The sequence below is a fragment of the Pinus tabuliformis genome, chromosome 1_2, assembly GCF_031772625.1.
Source record: "Pinus tabuliformis cultivar Carrire ecotype Pingquan chromosome 1_2, CPIR1, whole genome shotgun sequence".
NCBI classification, from domain to species: Eukaryota; Viridiplantae; Streptophyta; class Pinopsida; order Pinales; family Pinaceae; genus Pinus; species Pinus tabuliformis.
In genome coordinates, this window is record NC_142298.1 from 353,518,593 (window position 1) to 353,540,037 (window position 21,445).

A 21,445-nucleotide genomic window follows, 5' to 3' on the forward strand; every position below is an offset into this window, starting at 1 on the left:
AAACAAAGGTGTCTAACCCCCTCACAGGGGGAGGCTCGAACAGAGGACAATCTCCCCCAGCCCCACGCCCTCGCAAAAAGGGGGGAAATGCGTGGAACAGCGATCGAGAAGGACTAGGGTGGCCACCCCGGGAGCTCGCACTACTTTTAGCCCTTCCCCAACACCAGCCCACAACAATTCCCCCTTTTCTCCGTAAAGCTAGGGACCGAAAGGAAGAAAAGGGTAGAAAACAAAGCACAAGCCTCCCAAGCCCCGTGCCTTCGGCAAAAGGGGGGAATTGAAGGGGACGACGATCGAGAAGGACTAGGGTGGCCACCCCGGGAGCTCGCACTGCGTTTCGTCCTTCCGGAACACCAATCCACAACAATCCCACCTTTTCTCCGTAAAGCTAGGGGCCACGAGGAAGAAGGGAAGAGAACAACAAGAGAGAAAGGGATATATCAACCGTGGCTACCGGCTCACAAGGGGAGGAGGCTTCAAACAGAGAACAAGCTTCCCCAACCCCGTGCCTTCACAAAAAGGGGGGAACTGCAGGGGACGACGATCGAGAAGGACTAGGGTGGCCACCCTGGGAACTCTCACTGCTTTTCGTCCTTCCCGAACACCAATCCACAACAATCCCACCTTTTCTCCGTAAAGCTAGGGGCCGAAAGAAGGGAAGAAAACAACACGAAAGAAAGAGAGAGAGATATCAAACGCGTCCACCGGCTCACAGGGGGAGGCTCAAACAGGGAACAAGCTTCCCCACCCCCGTGCCTTCGCAAAAAGGGGGGGAACTGCAGGGGACGGCGATCGAGAAGGACTAGGGTGGCCACCCTCGGAACTCGCACTGCTTTTCGTCCTTCCTGAACACCAATCCACAACAATCCCACCTTTTCTCCGTAAAGCTAAGGGGCCAAAAGCAAGAAGGGAAGAAAACAACAGGAAAGCAAGAGATATCAAACGTGGCTACCGGCTCACAAGGGGAGGCTCAAACAGAGAACAAGCTTCCCAAACCCCGCGCCTTCGGAAAAAGGGGGGAACTGCAGGGGACGGCGATCGAGAAGGACTAGGGTGGCCACCCTGGGAACTCGCACTGCTTTTCGTCCTTCCCGAACACCAATCCACAACAATCCCACCTCTCCTCCGTAAAGCTAGGGGCAAAAGGAAGAAGGGAAGAAAACAACACCAAAGAAACAAAGATCCCAAGAAAAGAGAGAAGCTCAACAGCACCCCGAGTAGATGTCCGCTAACCAAAAAGAAATCAAACAAGGCACCCAATCAAAAAAGCGTCCCACCTCTTCACACCCTCCCACATGCATTCAACACAACACCCTTTCCAGCTTTACAACATAGCAAACAACCAAGCAAATAAATCACAACCTAAAATTGACCAATAGAAAAGACAAGGGCCACGATGAGACCAGTGTCTGGAGCACGTCACTGAGAGGCAAACAGCCCCCCAACCCAGCGGCACAAGGCTTCAAACGACAAATAGACTGCTGCCAATAACACAAACCCACCCCGCTATTGCACCCCTCCGTGTACAAAACACCCAACAACCTTTCCAGCGAGAGAGTCAACGGGGGTCAAAGAATCAAACTCCAAAGAGGAGTTGTCACGGGCCGACACTCAACGCTGGAGAAAGCCGCGGGCCACAAATACATCGATGGTGCAAGGCCACTAGAGAGAGGGACGTTCGCAAAGCGCACACCACGAAACAAAGAAATGACGCAAGTCCCACAAAAAACCCACAATCCAAAGGGAGGAACAAAGACACAACCCGCTACTTCTTTTTCCCTTAGAAGGGGAGTGGCTCACGAGAGGACGAGGAATTCCCTCGACGGCAAAGGCACGAGATAAGATTGCCACCCTCATGCCCGTCGGCGGGGAAAATTGCGATCTCGATGGAGCTCAGACCGAGGGATGGGTTTTTCATTACCTGGACACCCAACCCTTCCGCGAGGGCATGTCGAGGAACGGTCGGGAGGGACTAGGGTGGCCAGCCCAACGGGTTGAACCGCTCTTCATCCATCCCATACTGACCGCACCCCGACAATCTCCCCTCACGGAAGGTTTGAGCTACCAGGCGCGCGCGCAACCACTCCCTCGACCCAACCACCAGCGAAAAAGCTCACCCAAGCAACACATCAACCGCCGCCGCCTTTTCGAGAGAACCAACTATGGAAGCCCGCACCCTTGGCCCATGCCTTCCAACGAACAAAAGACCGAGCACCGCCGCTACGAATGAGTCCGAATTTATCCATCGTATTTACCGAGCACCTCAACTCTGCAGCAACCATGCCCGGCCGAACAGATCGTCGGAAGGGCTCCCAAGAAACAAGCTTCCAAACCCCCTGCAAAAACACATTGGGGGGAAGAAAAACAAAGGATGGGTGGGACAAGCACAAGCATGGCTTGCAAGCACACACGAAAAAACAAGCGTTACCTCGAGACAAGCAACCAACAATGTTCCCACCAAACACCAAACCCGCTCCCCTAGAGACGCACCACAAAGTCCCACATTGCAATCGAAACCCAACCAACCCGAACCAAAAAAGAAAACCCCTGCTATCAATGATCCTACCGCAGGTTCACCTACGGTAACCTTGTTACGACTTCTCCTTCCTCTAAATGATAAGGTTCAATGAACTTCTCACGACGTCGACGGCGGCGAACCACCATCGTCGACGCAATCCGAACACTTCACCAGATCATTCAATCGGTAGGAGCGACGGGCGGTGTGTACAAAGGGCAGGGACGTAGTCAACACGAGTTGATGACATGCGCTTACTAGGAATTCCTCATTGAAGACCAATAATTGCAATGGTCTATCCCCATCACGATGCAATTTGAGAAGATTTCCCGATCCTCTCGAACCAGGAATAAAAACTCGTTGGCTGCATCAGTGTAGCGCGCGTGCGGCCCAGAACATCTAAGGGCATCACAGACCTATTATTGCCTCAAACTTCCATGGCCTAAATAGCCATAGTCCCTCTAAGAAGCTGGTCGTGAAGGGGAACCTCCACGTAGCTAGTTAGCAGGCTGAGGTCTCGTTCGTTATCGGAATTAACCAGACAAATCGCTCCACCAACTAAGAACGGCCATGCACCACCACCCATAGAATCAAGAAAGAGCTCTCAATCTGTCAATCCTTACTATGTCTGGACCTGGTAAGTTTCCCCGTGTTGAGTCAAATTAAGCCGCAGGCTCCACTCCTGGTGGTGCCCTTCCGTCAATTCCTTTAAGTTTCAGCCTTGCGACCATACTCCCCCCGGAACCCAAACACTCTGATTTCTCAGAAGGTGTTGGCGGAGTCCTTAGAGCAACATCCGCCGATCCCTGGTCGGCATCGTTTATGGTTGAGACTAGGATGGTATCTGATCGTCTTCGAGCCCCCAACTTTCGTTCTTGATTAATGAAAACATCCTTGGCAAATGCTTTCGCAGTGGTCCGTCTTTCATAAATCCAAGAATTTCACCTCTGACAATGAAATATGAATGCCCCCGACAGTCCCTATTAATCATTACTCTAGTCCCGAAGGCCAACACAATAGGACCAGACTCCTATCACGTTATTCCATGCTAATGTATTCAGAGCATAAGCTTGCTTTGAGCACTCTAATTTTTTCAAAGTAATAACGTCGGAACCGCGACCCAGCCAATTAAGGCCAGGAGCACGCCGTCAACAAAAGGGACGGAAGGGCAGGTGCACACCGAGTAGGCAGACCGACCTTTACGACCCAAGATCCAACTACGAGCTTTTTAACTGCAACAACTTAAATATACGCTATTGGAGCTGGAATTACCACGGTTGCCGGCACCAGACTTGCCCTCCAATGGATCCTCATTATCATGATTGTCGAGTTATCATGATTCATCGGAGAAGCGGGCAAGCCCGCGCCGGCCTTTTATCTAAAAAATGCATCCCTTCCAAAGAGTCGGGACTTGGTGCATGTATTAGCTCTAGAATTACTACAGTTATCCGAGTAGTATGGTACCATCAAAAAAACTATAACTGATTTAATGAGCCATCCGCAGTTTCACAATGTGAATTAGTTCATACTTAGACATGCATGGCTTAATCTTTGAGACAAGCATATGACTACTGGCAGGATCAACCAGGTAGCCATCCGCAGTTTCACAGTGTGAATTAGTTCATACTTAGACATGCATGGCTTAATCTTTGAGACAAGCATATGACTACTGGCAGGATCAACCAGGTAGCACCCTCCCACTTCAAAGGGCATTCCGGGCGCTCTCTTACCGAGAGCCAACCTGAACACCCATCAAGTCAAAGAGATGTCAAAATATCATGTAAAACTTTTATGCCTTGCACCTCTTGCATCCCAAGAAGGAAGCACACGCAACATGCCAAGGACATGGCGAACAAATGGGCAGACCTGCCAAGCCACAACGCACCAGGGCCACTCCGGAGTTTGCAGCCACGGCCCAACCAACAAGAAAACGAGCGATCACTCACCCACTCCCTTAGAAATGATGCCTCCAAAGGCCTCCACGCCCCGCACGGAGGCCACCTAGGAGTCCACCCGGACAGCAGCAACGGTGGACCTCGATCACCCGATCGCCTGCGGCAGCCTCGATGCAAAGGAAACAAATGGAGAACAACCAACCACGCAACCTCTATATTATAAATGAGCCACAACCCTCCCCGCCCCGCACCGAGGCCACCCAGGAATCCACCCGGACAGCAGCAACGATGGACCTCGATCTCCCGACCGCCTGTGGCAGCCTCGATGCGAAGGAAAAGGAAGGAAAATAAAAAGAGGACGACCGACCACACAAATCCTATCATAGAGAGGCCATGCAAACCTCCCCGCGCCCGCACCGATGCCACCTAGGAGTCCACCCGGACAGCAGCAACAGTGGACCTCGATCGGATGATCGCCTGCGGCAGCCTCGACACAAAGGCAAGGGAAGGAAATCATACAAGACAAACAGAGCCCGCAACCTCCCTTAGAAATTCCCCCCAACCCACCCCTCCCCGCACAGGGGCCACCTAGGAGTCCACCCGGACAGCAGCAACGATGGACCTCGATCGCATGATCGCCTGCGGCAGCCTCAATGTAGAGGAAACGGAAGAAATGCCCCCCGACCCTCCACGCCACGCACCGAGGCCACCTAGGAGTCCACCCGCGACAGCAGCAACGGTGGACCTCGATCACTTGACCGCCTGTGGCAACCACGATGTGAAGGCAAAGGAAGGAAATAAATGCAAATCAAGAGGGTCGCTACACAATACAAGAACACATATCCAAACAGGAGGAGGGATCGGGCAGCTCCGCACCCCACGCACCCTACGTACAAGCAACCTAGGAGATTTCCCACAGCTTTACCGACCGGACGATGAATAATTTTCCCCTACGGCCACCTCCACGCAAAGGAGGGAGGTCGAAGCGTTCCACCTCGAAATCCTTCTTCCAGATAGCCCCCACCATCGATGACTATAGTAGCAAGCCTCCTCCCCGTTGGACCACGAGCGCATACACAATTGAAACAACAAGTGCCCCCCAACCCTCCCCGCAGAGAGGCCACCTAGGAGTCCACCCGGACAGCAGCAACGATGGACCTCGATCGCATGATCGCCTGCGGCAGCCTCAATGCAAAGGAAGCGGAAGGAAACAAAACAACAAGACCAACCGAGCCCACAACCTCTCTTAGAAATGCCCCCCGACCCTCCACGCCACGCACCGAGGCCACCTAGGAGTCCACCCGCGACAGCAGCAACGGTGGACCTCGATCACTTGACCGCCTGCGGCAACCATGATGCGAAGGCAAAGGAAGGAAATAAATGCAAATCAAGAGGCTCGCTACACAATACAAGAACATATCCAAACAAGAGGAGGGATCGGGCAGCTCCGCACCCCATGCACCCTACGTACAGGCAACCTAGGAGATTTCCCACAGCTTTACCGACTAGACGATGAATAATTTTCCCCTACGGCCACCTCCACGCAAAGGAGGGAGGTCGAAGCGTTCCACCTCGAAATCCTTCTTCCAGATAGCCCCCACCATCGATGTAGCAAGCCTCCTCCCCGTTGGACCACGAGCGCATACACAATTGAAACAACAAGTGCCCCCCAACCCTCCCCTCCCCGCAGAGAGGCCACCTAGGAGTCCACCCGGACAGCAGCAACGATGGACCTCGATCGCATGATCGCCTGCGGCAGCCTCAATGCAAAGGAAACGGAAGGAAACAAAACAACAAGACCAACCGAGCCCACAACCTCTCTTAGAAATGTGCCCCCCGACCCTCCACGCCACGCACCGAGGCCACCTAGGAGTCCACCCGGACAGCAGCAACGGTGGACCTCGATCACTTGACCGCCTGCGGCAACCACGATGCGAAGGCAAAGGAAGGAAATAAATGCAAATCAAGAGGCTCGCTACACAATACAAGAACATATCCAAACAGGAGGAGGGATCGGGCAGCTCCGCACCCCCCGCACCCTACGTACAGGCAACCTAGGAGATTTCCCACAGCTTTACCGACTGGACGATGAATACTTTTCCCCTACGGCCACCTCCACGCAAAGGAGGGAGGTCGAAGCGTTCCACCTCGAAATCCTTCTTCCAGATAGCCCCCACCATCGACATAGCAAGCCTCCTCCCCATTGGACCAGGAGCGCATACACAATTGAAACAACAAATGCCCATAAACGTTGTGACTTAACATTTCCAACCGCAAAAGCCTGCCACGCACGCAAGATGCAAGGGAAAAGCCGACCCCTCGATCAAACATATGGGCCAACACATCTATCAAAACCTCAAAGCCAACGCAACCACGAACGATGTGCACTTTGAAAGGAATGCCAACCCTTGACTTTACAATAAGGAGAACAGCACCTCACATCGCCCGACGGAAAAAGCAAGCAAGAGGGAGGGTAGGTGGTTTACAACCAAAACCCTTCCACGTCCCTCTTAAATGTATGCATCTCAACCGACAATGCCAACACGGAAAGAGTACAAGCACAAGACACCGGCACCATAAACAGCCGAACAATGAAGAGGCTAGCCATCACAAGGAGCCACACCACAACAACCCATACAACTCCCAAAACTTGGAGCAGAAGGGGAATTGTTCACATATGCCTCCCGGGACAAGCATGGCCAACATTACCGCTCATGCGCTACCGAGTGGGTATGGAGAGAAGATGAAAATCGGACACCCTACAAACGACCCAAGGCCATTCTTGAGGCAAACCCGAAAAACCAACTCAATTACCAACCCACCTTTCACACGAAAAGCAAAACCCTCCGCACCAAATAGGGAAGAGGTGAACAATATAACGAGGAGCCAATTTCAATGGAGCCACAAATGGCTGCCCAGCCCAATCAAAATTCTCTATTCGCAACAACCGAGGGGCACGATAGCGACATAGGCACGACAGAGTTTTGGGGCTTCCATCTGGGACCGCAACAACGAAGGCTCAAAGGAGCGCCGAGAAAACTTTCAACATTCTTATCGTTGGGATGGGAAAGAGGGACGGGGATGAGCATGGCCCACATTACCGCTCATGTGCTACCGAGCGGGGATGGAGAGAAGACGAAAATCGGCCGCCCTACAAATGACCCAAGGCCATCGTTCGGGCAAACCCGACAAAGCAACTCGATTACCAACCCACCTTTCACACGGAAAGAAAACCTGTCACCGGTATCTTCTGGAGGGGCACGAGGGGGACCAGGACGAGCCAAGGAGCCACACCACAACAACCCATACAGCACCAAGAACTTAGAGAGCAGAAGGGGAATTGTTCACGTATGCCTCCCGGGACGAGCATGGCCAACATTACCGCTCATGCGCTACCGAGTGGGGATGGAGAGATGATGAAAATCGGACACCCTACAAATGACCCAAGGCCATCGTTCAGGCAAACGCGAAAACACAACTCGATTACCAACCCACCTTTCACACGGAAAGAAAACCTGTCGCTGGTATCATCTGGAGGGGCACAAGGGGACCAAGACGAGCCAGGGAGCCAAACCACAACAGCCCCTACAGCTCCAAGAACTTAGAGAGCAATTGTCCACATATGCCTCCCGGGACGAGCATGGGCAACATTACCGCTCATGCGCTACCGAGTGGGGATGGAGAGAAGATGAAAATCGGCCACCCTACAAACGACCCAAGGCCATCGTTCAGGCAAACGCGAAAACACAACTCGATTACCAACCCACCTTTCACACGGAAAGAAAACCTATTGCTGGTATCATCTAAAGGGGCACGAGGGGGACTGGGACGAGCCAGGGAGCCACACCACAACAACCCATACAGCTCCAAGAACTTGGAGAGCGGAAGGGGAATTGTTCACATATGCCTCCCAGGACGAGCCTGACCAACATTACTGCTCATGCGCTACCAAGTGGGGATGGAGAGAAGATGAAAATCGACCGCCCTACAAACGACCCAAGGCCATTGTTCAAGCAAACGCGAAAACACAACTCGATTACCAACCCACCTTTCACACGGAAAGAAAACCTGTCGCTGGTATCATCTGGAGGGGCACGAGGGGACCAAGACAAGCCAGGGAGCCACACCACAACAGCCCATACAGCTCCAAGAACTTGGAGAGCAGAAGGGGAATTGTTCACATATGCCTCCCAGGACGAGCATGGCCAACATTACCACTCATGCGCTACCGAGTGGGGATGGAGAGAAGATGAAAATCGGCCACCCTACAAACGACCCAAGGCCATCGTTCAGGCAAACCCGAAAACACAACTCGATCACCAACCCACCTTTCACACGGAAAGGAAACCTACCGCTGGTATCATCTGGAGGGGCACGAGGGGACCAGGACGAGCGAGGGAGCCACACCACAAAAGCCCATACAGCACCAAGAACTTGGAGAGCGGAAGGGGAATTGTTCACATATGCCTCCCAGGCCGAGCCTGGCCAACATTACCGCTCATGCGCTACCGAGTGGGGATGGAGAGAAGATGAAAATCGGCCGCCCTACAAACGACCCAAGGCCATCGTTCAGGCAAACCCGAAAACACAACTCGATTACCAACCCACCTTTCACACGGAAAGAAAACCTGTCGCTGGTATCATCTGGAGGGGCACGCGGGGACCAAGACGAGCCAGGGAGCCACACCACAACAGCCCATACAGCTCCAAGAACTTGGAGAGCGGAAGGGGAATTGTTCACATATGCCTCCCAGGATGAGCATGGCCAACATTACCGCTCATGCGCTACCGAGTGGAGATGGAGAGAAGATGAAAATCAGCCGCCCTACAAACGACCCATGGCCATCGTTCAGGCAAACCCGAAAACACAACTCGATTACCAACCCACCTTTCACACGGAAAGAAAACCTGTCGCTGGTATCATCTGGAGGGGCACGAGGGGGACCAGGACGAGCCAGGGAGCCACACCACAACAACCCATACAGCTCCAAGAACTTGGAGAGCAGAAGGGGAATTGTTCACATATGCCTCCCAAGACGAGCGTGGCCAACATTACCGCTCATGCGCTACCGAGTGGGGATGGAGAGAAGATGAAAATCGGCCACCCTACAAACGACCCAAGGCCATCGTTCAGGCAAACGCGAAAACACAACTCGATTACCAACCCACCTTTCACACGGAAAGAAAACTTGTCGCTGGTATCATCTGGAGGGGCACGAGAGGACCAAGACGAGCCAGGGAGCCACACCACAACAACCCATACACAACTCCAAGAACTTAGAGAGCTGAAGGGGAATTGTTCACATATGCCTCCCGGGACGAGCATGGCCAACATTACCGCTCATGCGCTACCGAGTGGGGATGGAGAGAAGATGAAAATCGGCCACCCTACAGACGACCCAAGGGCATCGTTCAGGAAAACCCAAAAACACAACTCAATTACCAACCCACCTTTCACGCGGAAAGGAAACCTGTCACTGGTATCATCTGGAGGGGCACGAGGGGACCAAGACGAGCCAGGGAGCCACACCACAACAACCCATACAACTCCAAGAACTTGGAGAGCAGAAGGGGAATTGTTCACCTATGCCTCCCGGGACGAGCATGGCCAACATCACCGCTCATGCGCTACCGAGTGGGGATGGAGAGAAGATGAAAATCGGCCACCCTACAAATGACCCAAGGCCATCCTTCAGGCAAACCCGAAAACACAACTCAATTACCAACCCACCTTTCATGCGAAAAGGAAACTTGTCACTTGTATCATTTGGATGGGCACAAGGCACGGGGGGGATCAAGGCGGGCTCGTTCGCCTGGGCGCTCCCTTGCCTGACCTGCCCAAACGAGTTGACGCAGACGCCCTCAAACGACCCGCCTGTATGAGTTTACATGGGTGCCCACACGAACGTAACGAAGGGACAAGGGAGAGCCGGGAAAACGAGCTACACGAACGTGCACAAAGCCAACCTCGAGTCACAACTTAGCATTTTTGATATGGGCTCGTTCGCCCGGGCGCGCCCTCACCTGACCCGCCCGAACGAGTTGACACAGACGCCCTCAAACGACCCGCCCGAACGAATTTACATGGGCGCCCACACGACCGAAACGAAGCGACAAGGGAGAGCCGGGAAAACGAGTTGCACGAACGTGCACAAAGCCAACCTCGGGTCACAACTTAGCATTTTTGATACGGGCTCGTTCGCCCAGGCGCGCCCTCGCCCGACCCACCCGAACAAGTTGACACAAATGCCCTCAAACGACCCACCCGAACGAATTTGCATGGGCGCCCGCACGACCGAAACGAAGCGACAAGGGAGAGTTGGGCAAACGAGCTGCACGAACGTGCACAAAGCCAACCTCGGGTCACAACTTAGCATTTTTTATACGGGCTCGTTCGCCCGGGCGCACCCTCGCCCGAACGAGTTCACACGAACGCCCTCAAACGACCCGCTCGAACGAATTTGCATGGGCGCCCGCACGACCGAAACAAAGCGACAAGGGAGAGCCGGGCAAACGAGCTACACGAACGTGCACAAAGCCAACCTCGGGTCACAACTTAGCATTTTTGATATGGGCTCATTCACCCAGGCACGCTCTCGCCCGAACGAGTTCACACAGACGCCCTCAAACGACCCGCCCGAACGAATTTGCATGGGCGCCCGCACGACCGAAACGAAGCGACAAGGGAGAGCCGGGCAAACGAGTTGCACGAACGTGCACAAATCCAACCTCGGGTCACAACTTAGCATTTTTGATACGGGCTCGTTCGCCCGGGCGCGCCCTCGCCCGAATGACCCGCCCGAACGAATTTGCACAAACGAGTTCACATGGACGCCCTCCCCCGGCTTCGGGCGAGGGCACCCAAGCCGAGGGAAACTTGGGGTTTCCATGTCGCGCCCCGACCGAAACCGGCGGCACCCAAGCCTGCGGAAACTTGGGGTTTCCGAGTCACGCCCCGACGCCCAAGCCTGGGGAAACTTGGGGTTTCCGAGTCCCGCCACGAACGAATTTGCATGGGCGCCCGCACAACAGGACACCCCTAGGCTAGCCTTGACCCTATTTGATGAATGATGCCTTGTCCGAAAGCCCATATGAGGATTGTTGTTACTAAGATGATTTGCAAGGGCTAGCACATCCCTCTTTAATGCCAAAGCCTTCCCTAGATGGTGCCACATCACCCCTACATGCATGGGAAGGGTGAGGTAGGCCTCCTTTTGGATGACATCATGGTGCAAGAGGTGGGAAGGGCGAGGCAAGCCTCATTATGGATGATGTCATGATGGATGAGGTGCCTTTAGAGATGTAAACATGCACTTTCATCTTTTCTTACAGTGAGGAACACTCTTGGACCATTGCCTTATTTACTTGATAATCTATTGCTTATTTTGGAGGATGACACCATGGAGGAGATTATTTTTCTCCCACATATGTGGGTATTTTTCACATTTCGTTATGTTTTAGAGCTATCTCAACATTGGCTTGTGACCTTCAACCTACTTGAATGCTCAAGTAAACTTGTTTTAGGGCTTTCCTTCTAAAATTATGAAAAATTGATTTGGTTACCCTCATATAAATAGACGAGGATCACTTTTCATTTTCATAGTCATCATTCATCACACTTCTCCCCCCTTAAAATTGCACACTAGCTCGTCTTCTTTACTACTTGGCCACAATGTAAATTTATGGAGCAAATTGTCTTTTGAGGAGGATTTTTGCATGAGACTTCTTTCAGATCGATTAAAGAGATTCTTGTTGATTTTGTAAGTTTATTGTTTATCTTCTTCCATTTTTGCATGCGGTATTATGTGAATTAGGCTTTCTATGCGAGCCGTGTTAAAATTGCACAACTTATCTTCAAATCTTGATTCTATTGTTGAATTGAGGCTTTTGTGATCCATATCAAGTTTATGAGAGATTTTTCGACGTAAATAACATGATATTTCATTTGTCGACGAGTTTCAAACCAACCAGTGTGGTTCATCGTTAGGACAAGTTGAAGAATCAGATAAAGCTTTGCATGTTAAATAGTCAGAGCAGAACCTCCAACGGCTATAATTCTTACCAGGCAACGGCTATATTGACCAACGGCTAAATTTGACTGATCCCCAGTCAAATTTACTTGTTGGTCAATATAGTCATTGCTTGGTCAAGAACTATAGCCGTTGGAGGTTCTGCTTTGACTATTTCACATGCAAAGCTTGATCTGATTCGTCAACTTGTCCTGACGATGAACCACACTGGTTGGTTTGAAACGCGTCGATAAATGAAATATCATGTGATTTATGTCGAAAAATCTCTCATAATCTTGATTCTTCATGTATGTAAAAGTGTTTTCTTTGAATTCTTCAACAGAACTCTAATATGTGCATCTCTTGAAATTTAAATCTCCCATTTAAGGAAGTTTCTAGGGCTTGTAAGAAGATACTCTTGCTCTTTCACCCTCTTCATCAAGATTGTCTTCATTGAATTTTCCCTAAAAGACTCAATTTCCCATTTAGATCAAGGCACTAGTCTAGTAGATGTTGATCAACCTCTTCTTTACTTTTATTTTTCTCTTTCCTCTCTCTAAATTCTAGGTATCTAGGGTTAGGGTTCAGGTTTTCTTAAAATTGTGTTGAATGGTAATTTTTACTTCGTCTGTTGTTTCCCTCATAATAGGGCTTGCATTTAATAATTTGAAAAAGGAAAATTATAACATTAATTGAATGATAAAACCCTATAATTAGGGCTGACTTCATCTCTTTTATTGTTGTTGTATGCATGTTTTTTCCATAAAAACTCATTTGTATACCCTCCCGTCCCTCGGCTCTCTCCCTGCAACCCGCAGCTCCCTCTCCCGTCCCGTCCCTCAGCTCTCTCCCGCAACCCGCAGCTCCCTCTCCCGTAACCCTCTCGTCCCTCGGCTCTCTCCCCACAACTTGCAACCCAGAGCTCCCTCTCTCGTCCCGTCCCATCCCTCGGCTCTCTCCCGCAGCCCGCAACTCCCTCTCCTATAACCCTCCCATCTTGTCCCATCCCTTGCTCTCCCCCACTGTCCACATTTCTCTCTCTCGTAACCATCCTATCTCCTGTCCCGTGTCGCTGCTCCTCTCGTAGCCACTGCTCTCCCACAACCTGCAGCTCCATCTCCTGTATCCGCGGTTCTCCCGCAACCCGCTTCTCACCCGTAACCTTTCCAGAGTGCTCCCGCAGCCACAACCATCTGAAACCCGCAAACTCATCCATATAATCCACCATTTTGTAGCTCCAACCTATACTGGGTGCAGCGGGCTGCAATCGTAGAGCACAGACAATTCAAACACAAACTTTCTCTTTGGCCACCATGATAGAGTAACAACACAACAAGGACCCCGAGGAAGCTGAAACGCTAGATTTCAACAACAGAGGTCCGCTGAAGTACTTACAACAGTGCCACAACAAAGATAACAACGTATACAACCCCACCGATATTACATTAAAGACAGATTTCGCTTTTTGTACATCCCAAATTAAGCAAATTATGAGGAAAATGGAACACCTAGAGGCGGAAAATCGCGGACTACGACCCGACATCGGCATTTTATCAACTAGAGTTTTATCAGTAGAGGAAGACAATGCATTTATCAGAAAAACATTGCAGGAATACCGAGAACAAAATGCGGGACAAAAATCCGACGAGACCTTACAGGCGGAGATCAAAGATCTTAAAAGCAAACAGGAGGAAATCAGGTCCCAACAAGTGTCCCTTAAACGGGAAACAAATTCGCACATCAGCACATGGGCACAGGTGGTCAAAGGAAAAGACAAGGCTCCTCTGCTCATAGCGGTGGAGGAAGTAGTACAGGCAAAGCTCGTGGAAGAAAGAACCCGAAGAGCAAGAGAACTAAATCTTAAAGTAAGAGGACTCCCTACACCTCCCTCTCCAACAGATCCAATGGATCTGGGGAACAGGTTTCTATGCAACACTCTCGACATACCAGACATAACCTTGGACAAAGCCTGGCTAGGGCAGGACTCTACCCTCTTCCTCAGATTCTGTGACTCCTCGGATAGACTTCGAGTGCTCCGAGCCAAGCGAAAGCTATTTTCCCTTCCGAATAAAGTGTTTTTGGATGAAGACCTCACAAGAGCTCAAGTAGTTGAACTGAAACAAGCCAGGGAACAGGTTGCAGCAGCAAGACAAGCAGGGAAATGGGCAGTGATTAGAAATCTTCGAGCAGTTATTCGGGACACCTTCCCCCCGGGATGGGCACCCCGCTCAGGTAACTCCAAATGACAGGCCCGAACGGAGAGGAGGCGGGGCACGGATCTCTCAGTTCACTGCTGGAATGGTAATGGCTCCTTCTGGTCCTCACCAAGCCTACTTTATGAAGCCCTTAGCTCAACAAACATCCTCCCGATTACCGAGACTCACGCAAGCCCAATCCAGCCTCTCCCCGACATTACAGGATACCAGTGGACTACAGCTTGCAGACAAGAGACACAGAGTTCAGGGGGTGTCAGGGGATCAGAAGTTTTTGCTTGCCTCGTCCGTGATAGCCTCAGGAGTAGAGAATCAGTAGTCGCGACCGATGAGTATCCCAGATTCATGTGGATTCAGATCAGAGCCAGAACATCATTGCCAAGAGACATTTATATCGCAGTCTGTTACTTCCCACCTATCTCGTCTTCCTAAGATATTCACAATAGCTAAGACGGAAACCCTTTTACAGACCTGTACTCTGACATCACCAAGTTTTCAGCAGTAGGGGACGTCATTCTCACGGGAGACTTCGACGCTCGGACCAAAGATCTCTAGATCCATTTGAATGATAGAACAGAGGATATATATTGCACTCGGGGGATTGACCCGATCACAATTGGCATGCACCGGACCTCCGAGGATCACTTGGGACCCACCATAACCTATGGGAAATATCTGCTACAGTTGGGAGAATCTCATAAGTTGGTAATTCTGAACGGCCTACCATGTTTCCCATCGTCGCATTTCTTTACCTACAGACCATTTGGACTTGGGGCAAGTGTGGTTGACTATGCTATTGCAAACCCGAATCTCCTTCCTTACATCAAAAATTTCTCGATCACCCCCATCCCCCTCATAGATCACGCACTCCTCTCATTCTCACTACAGTTTGAAATCCCGAATCCATCCCCTACTCTTCCCCGCAACCCTCCCAGAACCACCTTCCAATTTGAGGAGGGTGACCCTGATCTCTTCTCCTCTATCCTTAGGCAGACTCTCCCATCGAAGTCCCAGTTCACCTCCCTCAGCTCCGCCAAGGGCAAATACCAGTGTCTCTCATATGCAATCTGTAAAGTTGCGCTCCAATCCTTCCCCTTCTCTACCCATTCCGTCACCACCTCTCACAAATTTCCCTATGAACAACTGGTATGACCAAAAATGCAAGTCTATGCATCAAGACCTCCCACACGCCTCCCAAACTCTTTACCTACATACCCAGACCTCTGTTCAACTTACCGTTGCCTCCTTCGCCGCAAGAAGCGCCTTTTCATTTCTCATAGGAGACAAGTTCTTTCTACTCGCCTCCTTTGCTCCCCTAAAGATTTCTGGGGGACCATCCTTTCCCGGCGCTCTCCTATCCTAATCGACCTTGATCCTGCCTCTATGTTCTCTCACACCTCCCAACTATATGACATCCCTGGGCAACCCCTGATTCGGGTTACTTCCCCCCCACCTCCTACCACCTTTTCTCCGACAAAGATATCAGGGAGGCAATATGGACAACGAATAGCAGCAGGGCAGCAGACAAAGAAGGCTTCCAGGCAGAATTCTTCAAGCATGGACTTCACCCCCTAGTAAGATATCTGGTGGACATTTTCAGCCAGGTGGTTCGAGATGGATTTCTGGATAGCTGGTCACACCACATTATCTACCCGATCCACAAGTCAGGACCTACTTCCGATCCCAACAATTACAGGACAATCATGGTTGGGCACACATTCTCCAAGTTATATGCCACAGTACTCCACAGGAAACTCTCCCACTTTCTTGAGCAGAGACAACTCAGGGCCAAGGGCCAAGCAGGTTTCCACCCAGGCCACCAGACGATCGACCACATCCTTACTCTTCGAGCGGTGATCGAGGAGGCTAGGCATCGATCCTCTAAAGTGTATTGCTGCTTCGTAGACTTCCGGAAGGCCTTTGACTCAGTTCCAAGGGAAGATCTTTTCCAGAGGCTAAGAGAGATTGGTATTTCCTCGACTCTCCTTAATGCTATCATGTGTCTCTATGAGGTCGTCCTTGGTCATCTCCGCACAATCGGAGGAATGTCAGATTTCATATGAAGCACCATTGGAGTCAAGCAAGAATGCCCCCTTTCACCTACTTTATTCGGGATATATATCGATGAGCTTGAGTCCTTCCTCCGAGAGCATATCCAGGATACAGATGGATGTCTTCTTCACCAGGTCCTGATTTCCATCCTCCTTTTTGCAGACGATATTGCCCTCATTGCCTCCTCCCAAGAAGGCCTTCAGAGACAGTTGGATGCGCTGGCAGCTTTTTGTGACCGGAGGCATCTAACTGTAAAGTTGGGTAAAACCAAAGTGATTATCTTCAATGGAGTCAAGAAAACCTCGGATTTCCACTTCCTATTTAAAGGAGAAGAGATCGAGATTGTCAGCACCTATACATATTTGGGAGTTCAATTTTCAGAGCCTCGCTTCAGCCTGCGGCTAGCTCTTCAGCCTCAGATCAACAAAGGGTATGGCTCCCTAGCCCTTCTGAAGAGGCCGTGTTTCCGGCACCATTTCCAGGACATCTCGTCCAAAATGAGCATCATGGACACCTTGATTCGCCCCACAGTGCTTTACGGCTCAGATATTTGGGATCCCTCTCTCCTAGAGTCAGATTGGGCTTCAGTGGAGCAAGTCCAGACCCTCCTTTTGCATTGTTTCATTAGATGCAAGCAGACAGTTCCCCAACACATCATTCTAGCTGAGTTTGGGGCTCGGTCTTTCCGTCTAGAGCTAATTTTCAGGTTAGTGTCCCTCCTACACAGACTCCGAGACCTAGCAGACGCGAGGAAGGGTCGTGACGGACACTCATATTTAGCATATTGCTCCTCGGACCACATCGCCCATATGCAGACAGGCTGATCCAAATGTTGGTACACCGGTGTGACAGAGATTCTGGAGGCTTCAGGAATCCAAATTGACCGCCTCCCTCCTTTTCAGTACTCTCTGAATGCTCCTGGCCACCTTCTTCCCAATCAGCAAGCGCTGAATAAAATCATTAAGGAGGATATTTACAGACAATACATTCAGATTACATGGACCAATCCTCCCAATGGGTTGTGCCCAAAAATGGCCTTCTACGCGGAGCACTGCCTGGAGATCAGGGATGGGCTCATCACTAGACCTCAGTACATGTTCCAGCATTGGATGCATGCCCTTAGAATCCCCCTCGGGCAGTTCAAAGTTGGATCTCACAGACTCCGGGTGGAAACAGATCACCACATCGATAGGGCAGATAAGATCCGCCAGCTCTGTCACTTACAGGAGATAGAAACAGAGACACATTTCATCTTCAAATGCCCTGCATACTACGAGATCTGAGGCCGTTTCCATTGTCTCTTCAGGTCCTCTCAGACCTTGTCCAGCTTCCTCAGATATGTTGATCCGAGATGCCTAGCACTTTATCTCCAGGAGGCCTTCAGATTTCGGGCCCGTTTTCTTCAGCCTCCCACCAGATCGGACACTACGCAGAAGATCACGGACTTCTTTAGGGTGCTACCCTCAGCACGGGGCACCAAAAGAACCATGGACCATCCCACTGACACTGAAAACAGATCAGTGCGGTCCCAGGGGGGCCGACCCACCAGACTGCACCAATGCTCTAGGATTAGTTCCACCCCTGGGGCGCCTTAGAACTTCCAAGCAACATCATCAACAGCCCAGTGTATCTACAAGACAGCAGACTTTGACAAGCTTCCCTCAGTTTTCTTCTCTCGACCTCAGATGTTAGGAGTAGGGGCTAGACAAGAGATCCCTCCCCCCCCCCTCTTCTTCTTCTTCTTCTTTTTCATCTCTGCTTCATCACAGTGCTCTATTTCAAAGCCGAGAGCTCCTTGCTTCTTCATTTACATTTTAGATGTATTTCCTACTTTTTAAAAGAAATGTTAAAGGGGACCGTTTGGTCCACCGACTTGCATGATGTAATCATTGTAACCGACAATCCCGTTGACCTACTATGGTCATTTGTTGGACATCAATAAAATTATCTTATCTTATCTTATCTTATACCCTACACCTTGCATGCCTAATTGATAGACTTGTTCCTTTGTTGACCTATGCTTGAAAGGATATTTCTTCTACCTCTTATATGACATTGCATACCATATCATTGAATATCTATCAAACCCTAACTTATAACAACTTGCTAATCCATTTAAGTGGTCTAAGGATAGAGTACTTGACCCTTGATCAAGAGTACTTTAGCCTTCTAGGCTCTGCCAATATCGTACCTCAATCACATACCATGCTTCACCTTAAACCCTTCTTGTTGAATATCTTTTAGGTGATCTATATAGGGAAGCCTACCTTGTTCATTTTAATTCACCACTAAACAGCTAGAGAAAGGCCACCGAGGTGAAAGTGGTGGTCGATTTCTTGTTTCCATAAATTCTAAATTTTCCTAGTGGGGCTTTGCACTAGATCTGTTAGATTTTGTTGTAACATTGTTGGCTACGTCGATGGGAAGGAGTTGAGTCCACCTCTTCATGATCCAAAGTCTACGCTTCAAGATATGTTGATGTTAACATCCCAAAGCCTAAGTTGGAACTTCTTGTTGAATTTTCTACAAAATGTACAATAGAATACTACGATTTTTTGCAAGATAATTACTTCTTAATGATTTTCAACCAGTATTTTATACTACTATCATTGAATAATTAAACTTCAAAAAATATCAATAGTAGATGTAGTGAAAACAATAAAGATCATAGAAAGACAACCATGCACAATAGAGACAACAAATTTTACCCTAGGAAACACAATCTAGGGAGAAAACCCAATAACTTTTCTTTAGGAGAAATTGTTCTTCAACAAGGTTTACAAACCAGCAAATTGTCTAGAAATATGTGCCAATATCAAATTCAAAACACCAATCAAACCTGGTCAAACACATGTTAGTCAACCTTGCACAAATCTATCAAAAATCACTTGGTCAAACTCTGCAGTCAAAATCTGCAATCAATTGTGGCACTATGGTTAGTTGCAGCCTTGCAGTCAATTGTGGCCTAGTAGTCAAATGCGGCCATGTGTTCAACACCCAGTCAAACTTGATCAACTCAGTCCAAAAATAGAAATCAACTTGTTGGTCAAAACTCACCCTTTTCTCACACATGTGGTTCTCCAAGAGAGATAAGAATGTTGGAGAAAACTTGCTCTTCGTTGATGTTGAAATGAGGCATCACAATGTCTATTTATACAAGTCGAATGGGTGTGATAACCCAAGGGACATGTCCCTTAACTGGTCTTAGCCGACTTGATTAATAAAATAAAATAAAATTTTAATTTTTCCTAGGTTGACTTGGAGACCCCTTTTGTCATGCGGGAATACCTCCTAATGCTACAAAAACTCAACACTCCCTCTTAGCGAGGGACGTATTCTCTTTAGCTGGAAATAGATTTCCCCTTAGCCGAAATTTCTCCTTCCATAAGAAAAGTTCAATAGCTTCTTATGTTGATGTAGTGTCCCCTCACATGCACGTCTATCAATATAGATCACTCCAGCGGCAATCCTAGTTGTTCCCTCTGTCGAGGAAGCATATCATGTTGGTTAGCATGGTCCCCCCTAGAAGGAATATTGCTCCTAGACACCTCCCGTCTCTGAGCATCTAGTCTGATAGTCTCAATCCCATGACATCCTCTTGGAAGGCTACTCCTTCCACTTTGATTGATCGTGGGATCCACCAAATCTGAATCTGACGCTGAATCACTCAGCTTCTTCAGTTGGTCACCATAGGTGTATCCATGGACTTACAACCCATCATGTTGAATCTCCTCAAAAAACGAACAGGAAGATCTCATTTGATCTCTTCAAGACCTCCAATCCCAAGATATAATGCATCAATCCAAGATCCTTCAACTCAAACTTCAAGGATCGTCCACATAGAGCACCAAGATCAAAGGATCGTCATCAACAGTCAAGAAGTAAAGGTCAGGATCTGCAACATTCTTGGAGATGCCCAAGCTCATCAAGTATCCATCAATCTTGGAATACCATGCCCTGGGTGCCTGCTTGAGTCCGTACAAAGCCTTCTTCAATCTGCAAACATGGGACTCCTTCCCATGTATCTCGAAGCCCTGAGGTTGTTCTATGTACACTTACTCCTTAATTTCACCATTGAGGAATGCAAACTTTACATCCATCTGGCGTATCTTCTAACCAATAACTGAAGCAAGAGAAACAAGAGTTATGATAGAATTGTACCTGGTGGCTGGAGCAAATGTCTCCCCATAGTCCACTCCTTTCTGAGAGAACATTCTCACCACAAACCTCGCTTTCTACTTCTCAATGCTACCATCTGCTGTAGTATTGATCTTAAGATGCACTTGGAAGTCACCATGGACTTCCCTTCTAATCTGGGGACTATCTCCCTCGCATTATTCTTCATGATGGACTAATACTCCTCCATCATGGCATCCCTCCAAACCTACTAGCTTTTTGCCTTCTCATAATTGGATGACACAGAATCAATGATGTGGCTCATCAATGTCATACAATTGTAGAACCTTTGTGGTCATTTATTCCCCTTACGAGGAGTTGCATGCTCCTCTGCATCCAGGAAAGTGTCACGAAGCCATGCTAGCCTCTTCTTGGCCATGGCAACATCTCTAAGAAGGTCCACTTGCTCGGTTGTCTCTACTAACTCCTCTTGATAGTCTAAAGGATGAAGAACTGGAATAGAGGGACTTGTACTTGCATCCTTTGGACCCTCCCACTCCTTACTATCAATCTCATGTGGGACTTAAAGGCTACCTCCTCATCAAAAGTAACATCCTAACTAATCTCGATCTCACGTTGTCCTGG

General features: G+C 49.5%; 1 protein-coding gene and 1 pseudogene across 1 annotated transcript in view; both read right to left on the minus strand.

The window, feature by feature from the left end:
• EMB2458 (FtsH extracellular protease family) overlaps nt 1-21,445 on the minus strand; it is a 462,403-nt gene that overhangs the window by 117,434 nt on the left and 323,524 nt on the right. The gene's annotated exons all lie outside the window — the stretch shown is intronic.
• On the minus strand, nt 2,555-4,106 carry LOC149205830 (18S ribosomal RNA; annotated as a pseudogene).